The sequence below is a fragment of the Mya arenaria genome, chromosome 15 (assembly GCF_026914265.1).
Source record: "Mya arenaria isolate MELC-2E11 chromosome 15, ASM2691426v1".
NCBI classification, from domain to species: domain Eukaryota; kingdom Metazoa; phylum Mollusca; class Bivalvia; order Myida; family Myidae; genus Mya; species Mya arenaria.
Window position 1 is genome coordinate 46644538 of NC_069136.1, and position 14204 is coordinate 46658741.

Here is a 14204-nt window from a genome sequence, read left to right on the forward strand (position 1 = left end):
CAAACACGTCGTTATACAGGTCGGATGGAAGCTTCTTACTTCTGGAAATGGCACAAAACACGTCGGTATACAGGTCGGATGGAAGCTTCTTACTTCTCGAAATGGCACCAAACACGTCGGTCTACAGGTCGGATGGAAGCTTCTTACTTCTCGAAATGGCACCAAACACGTCGTTATATAGGTCGGATGGAAGCTTTTTACTTCTCGAAATGGCACAAAACACGTCGGTATACAGGTCGGATGGAAGCTTCTTACTTCTCGAAATGGCACCAAACACGTCGTTATACAGGTCGGATGGAAGCTTCTTACTTCTGGAAAGGGCACCAAACACGTCGGTATACAGGTCGGATGGAAGCTTCTTACTTCTGGAAATGGCACCGAACACGTCGGTATACAGGTCGGATGGAAGCTTCTTACTTCTGGAAATGGCACCAAACACGTCGGTCTACAGGTCGGATGGAAGCTTCTTACTTCTGGAAAGGGCACCAAACACGTCGGTCTACAGGTCGGATGGAAGCTTCTTACTTCTCGAAATGGCACCAAACACGTTGGTATACAGGTCGGATGGAAGCTTCTTACTTCTCGAAATGGCACCAAACACGTCGGTATACAGGTCGGATGGAAGTTTCTTACTTCTGGAAATGGCACCGAACACGTCGGTATACAGGTCGGATGGAAGCTTCTTACTTCTGGATATGGCACCAAACACGTCGTTATACAGGTCGGATGGAAGCTTCTTACTTCTGGAAATGGCACCAAACACGTCGTTATATAGGTCGGATGGAAGCTTCTTACTTCTGGAAATGGCACCAAACACGTCGTTATACAGGTCGGATGGAAGCTTCTTACTTCTGGAAATGGCACCAAACACGTCGTTATATAGGTCGGATGGAAGCTTCTTACTTCTGGAAATGGCACCAAACACGTCGGTATACAGGTCGGATGGGAGCTTCTTACTTCTGGAAATGGCACCAAACACGTCGGTATACAGGTCGGATGGAAGCTTCTTACTTCTGGAAATGGCACCAAACACGTCGGTCTACAGGTCGGATGGAAGCTTCTTACTTCTCGAAATGGCACCAAACACGTCGTTATATAGGTCGGATGGAAGCTTCTTACTTCTGGAAATGGCACCAAACACGTCGGTATACAGGTCGGATGGAAGCTTCTTACTTCTGGAAATGGCACCAAACACGTCGGTCTACAGGTCGGATGGAAGCTTCTTACTTCTCGAAATGGCACCAAACACGTCGTTATATAGGTCGGATGGAAGCTTCTTACTTCTCGAAATGGCACCAAACACGTCGTTATACAGGTCGGATGGAAGCTTCTTACTTCTGGAAATGGCACAAAACACGTCGGTATACAGGTCGGATGGAAGCTTCTTACTTCTCGAAATGGCACCAAACACGTCGGTCTACAGGTCGGATGGAAGCTTCTTACTTCTCGAAATGGCACCAAACACGTCGTTATATAGGTCGGATGGAAGCTTTTTACTTCTCGAAATGGCACAAAACACGTCGGTATACAGGTCGGATGGAAGCTTCTTACTTCTCGAAATGGCACCAAACACGTCGTTATACAGGTCGGATGGAAGCTTCTTACTTCTGGAAAGGGCACCAAACACGTCGGTATACAGGTCGGATGGAAGCTTCTTACTTCTGGAAATGGCACCGAACACGTCGGTATACAGGTCGGATGGAAGCTTCTTACTTCTGGAAATGGCACCAAACACGTCGGTCTACAGGTCGGATGGAAGCTTCTTACTTCTGGAAAGGGCACCAAACACGTCGGTCTACAGGTCGGATGGAAGCTTCTTCCTTCTCGAAATGGCACCAAACACGTTGGTATACAGGTCGGATGGAAGCTTCTTACTTCTCGAAATGGCACCAAACACGTCGGTATACAGGTCGGATGGAAGTTTCTTACTTCTGGAAATGGCACCGAACACGTCGGTATACAGGTCGGATGGAAGCTTCTTACTTCTGGAAATGGCACCAAACACGTCGTTATATAGGTCGGATGGAAGCTTCTTACTTCTGGAAATGGCACCAAACACGTCGGTATACAGGTCGGATGGAAGCTTCTTACTTCTCGAAATGGCACCAAACACGTCGTTATACAGGTCGGATGGAAGCTTCTTATTAGGAATCATTTCGAAATGCACTAGTGGACAAACTGAAATTTTCTAGTAGGCAAACTAGAGACTAATATTAGCGCATTAGCTTAGTTTTTTCACATAAAAATGAAACAAAAAGTAAAAAGTTATTTTATAAAAATTCTTTATTGATTATTAAATAACGAGGATTCTTACTTTTATACGAACAATTTGAAAGATTTTATTTCCCTTTTTAATAACCTTGTGATATCGTTTTGTTATCACATGATTGACATTTTCAGGAATGGATAAATTATGTATAATCACGTTCCCATCACAGTTTGAGAGTTCATATCACACCGGCCCGACTCCGACAGGACATAATATTATGAGTTCAGTTAAAAGAGAGTGTTGTGGCATACAGCGGCTCTATGACGTTACATGAATTTACGAAAATATTTGTCCGGCTACCTTACCGTTGATTGGTATACGTAAAGTGTTCCGTATGGATTCAAATAAATGTGCGGTCGTTATGTATGGGGGCTGAAGCCACGGGGACCCTCTGTTTAACGTCTATAATGTAATATTAATAGTTTATTGATGACTCCTGTTACCAAACCTTCTCTCTTTGATTGACTGCCGATTGTTTTATCACTTTACAACCATTCCGCCAAATGACCAAGTACTACGCTTACCCGCCGGACTCAGCGCATTAATACAAGCGAGCTTTGACGGAGCTGGACAGCTATTCATTAATTTAGAAGCTAATTCCACCATAAGGGAACTTACTAATATATTTGTTTGTAACAAAGAGAAATAACTGGAATAACTGAATTCATTTATGTCTAATTACTTAAGAAAGTTAACGGAAATTAGCGAGTATAAACAAAAAGTTATCGAAACGACTTTTCATTGTCCTGGTCATGGCCGTGTACACTCTCACGGCTAGTATAATTAAACGAAAAGAGTGTTTGCGAACGAGAAAACAATATGTGTACCGAATTATTGAACTTCCCAAAATTAAGAAAAGGAATATTTTAAAGGATGAAATATGTTATATTTTTGAAAACATGACCAGAATTGTTTGTATTTTCTGATTAAAGATCTTTACCGTGTTTATGCAACTCCTCATTACACTGAAACATGTTGCAACGGATATATGTATTATGCCTTCTAAAGAGTAAACCTCAAAACTAAATAATAAAAAAATAATAATCATTATGTGTTTAGGTCCTTCAAACGATGTTTGCATTGTGGAAGGCCTTTAAAGATAAATATCAACCATGCATATTAATTAGACTAATATTTAATGCATGTTCATGTAAAATTATCCTTATGTTAATATTTTCGAGCAGTATTACATATGTTAAAGAGACTCGCTCATGGTTTTGACCAACAATTGGGTTTCCCAGTTTGCATCATTCATTTTCTCTATGATATCGAAATTCCAGAAAATAATACAATTAACGTACGACCAAATATTTCGGTTTAAGTTGGATGCGAACACACGCCAGTAAAGTAAAGAACAAAATAGACAACCGCCGGCGCCTTAACCGATAGGCCACACAGACTTTAACAATAGATATTTCGACCTTTTAGCAAAATATTAATAACATCAGGTGATAATGTCAATCAACCAATCACGCAACAAGGATCTGCTGAATCATTGACAATCGTGGTATTCAAAGACGATATTTGAGCAAATTTCAACATTTGCTGAATGGTTCTACCTGTCAGCATCCTCTTTTTAACCTTCTAATGATTTACCTCACTTCACGTCGTAATAAAAAAGAGTGCATTTTACAAACCATACGCTGTCCCTAAAATAAATGTATAGTGATGCATGTGCGGTGTGTCCGTGTTATTCTGTATATTGTGTTTTTTAGCCTAAGCCTTGAAGGCATTCGTAGAGCGTTGGGTGCTTGGCTAAAATGTGCAGTTAACATTGTATAACTAAACTATACAGCAAGGTTTCATATGGTCACGACCATGTTTTATATTGTCAGTGTTGTTGATAATTCTCTACTTTAACTGCTAGTGTTACATACATATTTTCTAATGGCATTACTCGAGAACAACATTTATTTCATGTGCTACATGGTCTTTGATTAATACCTAACCACTCCGTATGTTTGACACAATACGTCGGCATTTAATTATTAGTGTCTTCATTCCTTTTATGTTTAATTCAAAGGTAAACCTTTATCCCGTAAAGTCGTATTCAGAACATGTACTTCAGTCTTCAAACAAATAAAAGGTATTTCTTAAATGTAGAAAGTATATTGTTTATTTAAGCGTGCTAAAGCTATTTTTCCTATTCTGTTTCAATAAAACACACATAAAACCACCTTTGCATATAATCAAACCAGGCATTCTACAATAAATCTAAGCTTAATATTTCTCTTAATGGTAAACAACAAAAAATCTAAGTAGCAGCGCTTTTGTATATTTTTAAATATGCCTTCCCTTTTTTAGAAGTTTGCATGAAAGGTTTGAAAACATTTTGATGTTGGAGAATAAATTAATAAACATCCCTTACTGTTTTCCTTGTATTATGAACCGATTTTTGTTGCAAAATAAGTTTTGATCCTACATATATATATATGCTTGAAGATTTATGGACCAGACATTTAAAATCGTGAAATTTCATTTTAATCTAGTCTGCTTTCCCTTCAAAAAAGGTAGTCGCAGTGCATGTAAAATATGTCATAATATGATCGCCTAAACGCTAATATAATGCACGTGGATGAACGCAACCGGTATGCATTTTTCTGCATTGTTGTATTATAAAATATAATTTCACTACCGCTCCAGGTAATATAAATGTCATGGCATTAATAAATGGTAGTAATATCATATTTTTCATAGTCATATATCATTAAGTTGGCTGTATAAAATGTAAAAGTGACAATATAGCATGCATTTTGGACTGTGTGTGTAAAATTATCATCATATGCTTAAGTTGATGCTCCGAACGTCGTCAGAGGCACAATTAAGTCACTGCAAAGTCATATTCGCATAGAAAATTAACCGTGATTATAAATGTATTGAGACAATAATGCAATGTAAAGGAATGAGGCATATGGCGCACTTTAAAAGATGAAACTGAAGTCGTCGATATGAATTGGGAATATTTGAGATGGCCTTACAGGTTTTAATTATTCATGTGTATACTTGTTTATATCTACCTTGTCCCCAAAGTCGTCGATCTGGATAAAAAATAACGTTCACGCATGCGTGTTTGTACTAGCAGTACGCAACACTACCGCAAGTACTCGCGCTTATTAGGAAACGAGTATCGGAAAATACACTGATTAGGTTGGATAGTCTTTTATACGAGTTCGATGCAAAAGTCGGACAAACCGTTATGATTTATATTGGGTTGCTGTCACAAGGAAAGGTTCTGCAATATAATGTTGAATGATTTATAATCATTTGCGTGTTTTTTTTAAATTTAAAACGCATAAATAAAGAAATAAAGTAATAGTATTATCACTTTTCATTTTCGAAATTAATTTCAATTTCCAAATTACGTCAGATCACCATTAATATTGAGCTAGAACGTGAAAAGGCAGTCATTTCGATATTCGACTGTAGGCGATTAAACCTAAAGCAGAATAAATCATACCTTGACTGATTTTGGTAACTGGATATAATATTCCCATGGTATTAATTCGGTGTTTTATATTATTAAAATCCTAGTCTATTCAAAACAGAACAGTTTCCGTTGCGGGCAAAATCTTTCGTATTCAATTCATCATCAAGGCCCAAGGGGGTCACCCTTAGTATGATTTATTAAATAGAAACGTTAGCCATTTATAAACATATCACCTATGATGAATGTTAAGGAGCATAATTCATTAATCTAGCTTCCCCATGTCATATTTTTCCATTAAGAACCGTTTAGGGCATTTCATCAACTCGCTTTATTGGCCATCAAGTTGTATATAAAATCAAGCGATTGCCGGTTAGGTGATGTTGAAGCTATAAGCACGTTATATGTCGTGCAAGTGTATTTTGCGTTTTAAGGATCATTGAAGACGGTTGTCGAAATAACATTTTGTCTGTAAAAAAATAAATGTCTAATGAAACCGGATCAATAAACAATAGTTCGAATGTTGAAGGCGGGTATTGGACGTTTGAACGTCTATACACTACAACCGCCGCGGCGTACATTCCGATGGTCATTTCAGCGTACTTTGGAAACATACCGATCATAAAGATAATGCCAAACCGTGGTCCTCAAGCCTCCTCAACCGGCATACTCTTCTCGATATTAGCTGTGATGGACATTTTTATAATAACATTCGGACCATTGCGTTTCTCAATTTCAATATTTTTAAATGTGTCTTTGTTCAACACTGCAAGAGGATTAAAGATTGCGGAATGGCTTATTACGTGCGCTCTAACAATGTCAACGTGGACACTTGTCATTATTACCATTGAAAGAATAATAAGTGTCCTCTTTCCGCTGAAAGTGAAAGGGATTTGCACTGTTAAACTCGTGGTTACCTTAGAAATCATCGTGTGCTTGATACTGTCGGGCTTTAACGCGATTCGCATTTTCACTTTTATATACTTGAAATATGTGGAAAAATTTAAAGGCTTTATGATTTTCGAAAAGTTCCAAAACGGTGTTCATTATTATCACTGGACGGAATTTGTCTTCAACTTTGTCATTCCGTTCTGGGTTCTCAGTGTTGGAAGCATCATCATTTTAATCAGATTACGGCAATCGGCGCCTGGGAATGATACAACGCGACGTCAAACGAGGCTTGTGTCGATAACACGCAATCTCGTTGGAGCCAACATCACCTTCATCATAACAAATATTCCCTTCAGAGCGATAAACTTGCTACGGAATGCGGGGTCCCTTGAACACATGGGCGGACTGGAGCGGATGACAGTTGTAATGCTATGTATCTATGTTCAGTTTCTGAATCAGGCTCTTAATTTCTACGTATATGTGCTTAGTGGACAAACATTTAGGGAAAGTGCAAAAAAGATTTTGTGTCGGTGTTCAAACGTCTCAAACCCTAATTGATAGCGTTTGGTTTTTGGAGGTCAGTATTGATTATTTAAGGCTTATAGCGAATTTGGTTCCAAATCCACTTGGTTGATGCAAGCAAACAAATAAGGACCAGCAACAGCAATTATGTAACTTTTTTGATAAAGAAAATACTTTTTGTGATAAATCTAAGTGTTGTTACGTTAGCCGATTCAACGTTTTATTGTGGTTAGTCTTAAGTAAGTTCATAGTTTGTATGACCTTTATTAATCCAGCAATGCATAGTTTTTTATATTTGGGTATGCTTATTTAAACCACCATTTGATTTTGTAACTGAAAATATGTCTCTGTAAACTAAGCTATGTTGCGTTATGATCATATATTGTTCAAGCCGTTTACATACTAACCTACTGTTGAGCTGTGACTTACAAAGCTTTCATACCAAACATCTACTCAAAACAATAGTTTGATATTTGTGAAATGTGTTTGTATGCTTATTACGTTTTATGTTTTGTTTTACGTGTCTGTTTAACATTCAGCTGATTGGCTTTACATCTTGTTTGACAGCGATTAAAACGCATGTTAAATGTATTAACAATGTATATGAGAACTCTGAAATACACCTGTTCTGGTCTATCAATGACTCTTCACATGGTGTTAGTAGTATTGAAAGTAAAGGGTTTGTTGCAACCACGCCAATTTCGTCTTAGATTTTTCAACTCTCTATACGTCTTTTTCTCAACATCTATTTATTCAAAAATTTACGCACCTAATTTAAAAAAAAACAAATGTTCGAGAAAATACTACATTAACTATCTGTAAATGGAAAGGAAACATAATTTAATAATGCTCAATTTATTTCATATTATTAACACATGATCAAAACGTTTGTGAAGTGCTTTGTTGTTTACTTGATGATTCATTCATTAAATTCGGCAAACAATTTGTACCCTTTGGGTGCTAATTATGCAACTCTACTTGCATATTTATTTTTATATTGTTATGAGAGTGAATGCATGCTCAACATCTTTAAGTCTAAGGAATTCAAAAACACGTCTACATGTTCTTAGTGCATTGATGAGAAATTGACCATCAAACTTGAAATCAAGCGGGATGATTTTAACTTTAAAAATTGTAAATTGTCAGTCTTCAGATGGCGATGTTCCAATGTCCCCGTTTTATGGTGTATTCATTGTCGCAATTAGTAAGGATCGTTAGTATGTTCGGACGTGGATGAACTTTGTTCCTGTAATAAATTAATCACTGCTTAATTGTTAAAGCAATGATCTAGATATCGGAAATTGAGGAAAACCTTTTTTTATAATATTTGATTAAGCATTACGACAAACTCTTTAAATACAACTGCAGTCTTAAATTCCGGATTATCAATTGCAATACATGTACTGTAAAAAAGTTTTTGTAAAATCAAAATGTTTCCTCCAATAAGAAGACGGTATGTTGGTACTTATTTATGTTAATCATGGCTTTTAGTATTAAAAAAAGATTTTCTAGCAGATTTAATTCATGTTTATCTCAACTCCTTGCGACGGCATTAATTGACTTACATTTATAACGCGTATGTCATTTTTTCTTAAAGTCTCCACAAGCAGTGCTTTTAGTATCTTCCTCTTTAGTTTCAATTAACCTTAACTCTATTTACCTTTTTTCCGATATTGAAATATTTCTCAAAACCGCTTACGCTCGAGGTGAGAAATCTAGTGTGCGAATGGTAGTCTTGAAGTTTGAAAGTTATTTTTAAGACCATTTGCTCTTTTTTGGCTAACACATCTGCCTCATTTATGAAATAGTGTTCGTATTTCGTAATTCATTTCGTTTTTCCGTCTCGAAGACATAAGATTTCTAAATGTGTATTGTTTTTATTTATATTGTCATTGTGTTTTTGCTCCTAAGTTGTTCAGTTATACTTTCATTATAAGATTAAATGAAGGCATGACTTTAAATCTTGTTATGTCGAGCTATGTCAGACAGTTGTCTTAAAATGATTTTATCGTTACTCTTAATTGCTAGCACTGTTGCTTCAACATGGTTTCTTCTTTAACAAGTGAAGATGCTAAGCAGTCGTTGAGTACTTGAAATTAATTTATCAGTTTATATGTTGATTTTGGCGTTATTCTTCATTAGAATCAAGTTAATGCATGCTCTGATGAGGTAGAGCAGTTTTGAAGAGGGTATGGTTTGTTTGTGGTGTGTAAATCCGTTTATGTGGTGTAAGTTTGCTTTTGTTGTTTTTATTTGTGATGTTAATATGTTTGTGGCTGTAGTTCATATAGAAACAAGCTCAGTAGCAAAACGTTTAAACATAAACCCGGCTAAATGGAACAGGCTAAACGCCAAAGACATAGAACATAAAATCACAAACAAGAAACATAGAAGAACAACACAAAACTCCACAAACAGCACAGTGTATACATACTATATATAAAATACTAGGTATGTTTATCAAGAATTGTTATGTTCCGCCTTGTTTATAAGGCCTAAAAAATAAATTGTTTGGTTAGGGTAACATCCTTTTCAAAAATAGGTAGGGTAGGTAGGTTTTTTTTTTTAATATAAGGCTTTATATTAGAATGTAATTTTCATCATTGGAAAACGTGTTAAAGTTATCTTCTGAATATGCATTTAAGGTTTTAGACTACATATTAAAAAGCCTTTTTTATTTTACTTTTTCAAATCGACTATAAAAACGGTAGGGTCGGCGCCTATTCCGTAAGTAGGGTCAGGTTACCCGAACCAAATGTCTTTTTTTGTAGGCCTTATATACATGACAGGCTTAAATCAGTAAAAACACTTAATAACATACTACATTGCATTTTATTGACGCACTGATTTGTTTTATGACGTCATTTTAAAATGGTGCAATGATGCTTCTTAGGATTTAATGTCAGTAAAGTTAAATATAGACCGTATTTGTCTAGTTGGAATACGGAATAATGTATTTTGTCATACACATCTCTTGCATATTTTTTTATTAACTTTTGTATATATTATTACATCAGTAAATATTATATACACATAATACTGATAAACGAGTAACATCTTACTAATGTCCATGTATATATATCTGTGAATACTGAACAAAATCTATCGCTGTCAGCTTTGTAGGTAGAGCTGCTATGTACATTCATGTATATATATTTTTAATAATAGAAGCAGAGGGTATGTTTTGCAAAGAAAAGGTTTTATGTGGTAATTCCAAAACCAGTCGATTCCATTTTCTATTATGTATGTTCAGTTTGTTTTTAGTTAAGGCTATTGTTGCTTCCATTTCTTTACTTTCTTTAACGAATTTAATAAGATATTCGTATTTAAGTTGAGATTGGTTCACCTTACACTTGTAGATATAGTATTTTACTGCTTATATAATGAAATTAGTTATTACTGAAATATCTGTTTTGGGCTGTACACCAAATTATATTGTTTCATAATCAATAAGTTCTGGGATATTATTTTTAATGATTAGTTTTTTATGTTTGACCAAAAAACTTGAATTTGATGGGTCCCCCTGAACAAGTGCTTTATTGTTTCGATATTCATGTTACACATACTACAAAGGGTATATTGGACTATCCTATTTGTGTCTATAGTACATTTAATGGGATTTAAATATATCGATTTCCAGTCGTTTACAAATACATTATTCCATTTATTTTGAGGTTATTCATCACTCCTTTAATGGTTTGTTTCATATAATGCTCATATACATATTTGTTTGTTTTTTATTCCTATTATTTTGTCAATCAATTTGACTTTTGGACCCATGTTTGTACAGTTGCTTTTTAACGTATGTTTGTATTTATCTGGTATACTTGAAATAAGTGAATGATATTTTAGAAAATCTATGTTTGGCATAATATACTTTATTCTAAGTTCTTTAAATGTGTAAAATTGTTTTGTCGTGTTATTAAATAAATGGGGTATGTATATGACAAAATCTGTATACCATTCTTTGTAAAAATAGGTGTTTACATGTGTTGATATATTCATTATACCAAATTATTTGCGTTGGAATATGTTCTATTTTCTCAGTAAAATGTAATCTTGCCCAACTTGTAAGTATATCTTTTAGAAATTTATTCTGTTTAACAGGTAGGATATATTTCGGTGAAAATTTTCCCTCAAGTAAAATTTTACCACCAAGTTTATTTATTTCCTTTAGAGACGGTACTTTACAACTACAATTGATGGAATCGTCAAATATTCTTTTAATCCAGCTTGTTTTTATTGTTGATATAAAATCGATCATTTTTAATCCACCATTTTTATAATCCTGTGTTATAATGTTTCTTGCTATCTGTTCTGGCTTTCCATCCCATAAAAAAGCTGTAAAGGTGTTTTACAATGGATTTAATAATCTGTTCTGGAGGGTTTTTAAGAACCGTTAATGAAACACAATTTTTGGAACTGCAAACGTTTTAATAACCGTTATTTTACCAATCAATGTTAAACCATGTTTTTCCATCTATTCAATGTTGAATATAGTTTTTCAATTTTACATTTGTAATTTAATTCTATGCGTTTGTTTCTATCATTTGTAAATACAATGCCTAACGTTGTCGCTTGATCCGATGTCCACTTAAATTGCTTCATTTTGCAAAAAAAACAACAACATATCAGTGAAGCGTTGTGAACCAGCCCTCAATACTATAGACTTATTCATATTCAATTTTAAACCTGAGCTATTGCTAAAATCGTTAATTGTGTTAAGAAGGGCGTAAATAGAAGCTTCAGTACTATTAACAAAAAAGTTGCATCATCAGCGAATAAAGTGTTTTTGAATTCTTCATTATCTTTGATTATTCTCTTTATATTAGAATTGTTTCTTATTGCTATGGAAAGCATTTCTATACTATATATAGTATTATAAATAAATAAGGGGATAGGGAACAACCTTGCCTTACACCGCGTTCAATCGTAAAAAAAATCTGATAAATGACCGTTGTTAGTTATACAAGCCTGTATATCGTAATAAAATAATTGTATCCATTTATTGAAAGAGTTACCAAAATTAAAATATTCTAGAATTTTAAACATGAATTCATGATCAATATTATCAAAGGCTTTTTCACACATCCCTTGCATATTTATGATAAGTGTATTATGAGTGTCTTATCGTACGCGTCTGTTGATAATAATTTGGCCAAGTGTGAGGTTTAGATTTTGGAGCTGATCCTTCTGCCGTTAATCACGATTAAAGGTCGGATTGCCCCTGATGCTTCAATTATTGTTAATGTAGGCGTTTGTTTGTTCTGTTGTATGATGCAAATGCTGAATGAAAGGACCTTGTATGTATACACTTAATCAGAAAATTTCAGTTATATTTCGAATACCATTTAATGTCATGTTTCACTTCTCAATACATAATGGCAAATGTTTCGAATTTTGCTTCATGTATGCAAAGCATATTTGATACAAATAGTTTACTGAAAAAACCGCCATATGATATTTCTTTTTAGTGATATGAATTTGAGCATCACATATACATTAATAGTTTACATAATAAGGTGTACCTTTCTTAAGAGGCATAAAGTACCTCATCAGGAGGAAGGTAGCTGTTAGGTGTCATCTTGTATCACACATCAACCGGAAACTTTTATATTGGCCCAACACATAAATGACCTGTAAGACGGTGGTGAAAACATGCATACTGTGGCAAATATAAAAGGAATTGTTCCATTTTTTGAAAATAAAATTCTGGACGAGGTAAAAAGAGGATTTGGAAGTGAACGGCCGTCCTCTTGTTGAATGCATCGATCTGATAAAATCTATCGTAGGCACTTATCGAAATCATGTAAGGCAAATAACAAAGTAAGAATAAATTGCAGCCTAACGTGTATGAAACTAACTTGTATGGTAACCGTGCGAAGAGAACATGCCAAAAGTACAAAAAACAACAACATGTTTATGTTAGTGCACGTGTTAAGTATAAAAGGTATGCATATTTCTATTAAGTAAAGTCGAACCCCGTTGGCTCGAACTCCTAAATTCCTCGAGTGTCTGAAAATCCAAGCCAAGCCGGATTGTTAACTTTCAGCTTAAAGAAATCTGTCCTTGATATCTAGAGCCAACGAGGAATTCGAGCCTAGCGAACTCGAGGCAACGGGGTTCGACTGTTCTTGTGATATACGGGTACTTTAATGTTTATTAAGTGTTAATAAACTATTACTGTTATCGCAGTCAATAATTGCTAATTCTAAATAAATTTCCAATCTAGATGGTTGTTTGTGTTTGCCTTTTATTTGTTGCTGCTACTACTGTTGATACATTTTAACAATACACACATTTAATAACAAGTGTCGTTTCTAATAGTTATTTTTGTTGCATTGTTGATAAACAACATTCACTCCATTTATGTATTGCTTTGTATTTTTCATATACATTTGAAATTATTTTCTCAAATATTTATGCAAGAAAAAAAGAAACAAGCTCAGTAGCAAAATGTTTAAACATAAACCCGGTTTAATGGCACTTAGTAAAAGCCATATAACATAAAAACAAAAAATCACAAACAAGAAACATGGAAGAACAGCACAAAATTCCACAAACAGCACATTGCATACATACTATATATACAAACTAGGTATGTTTATCAAGGATTGTTAGGCACCGCCTTGGAACGGTCAGCAAAATGTAAATTTACTGGGGGTTTAAACCAGTTTAAGTGCACAAACCTCACTCTTATCCCAACAGTCCTAAATGAAGAAAACACGCAAATCCCCAAATAAAAATAAGGTAGTTATTGTAATGCTTTTATGAAGCAGTCGCTTTCTTTATGACATTATTAGATGCAACTCCAGCAATTATCACTACTAGTTGCCAGGAACATTTCTACGTGTGGATGCATTGGAAAGGGCTACACGTCTTAACGATGACTGTTGTCTTTTAACAAATTCGCAAAATAAGTCAAGAAAAATGGTAACAATAGAATGCAATGTACACTATTATGGGAAAAGCAATAAAAGTATATTACTTCAAACGTCGAAAGTAAATTAAGATTAAGGAAATATGTGATACAAATGTGATTTAACTTAAATTTCCACAAGCACGAGTAATATACGTTAATTGTATTTGTAATTGATA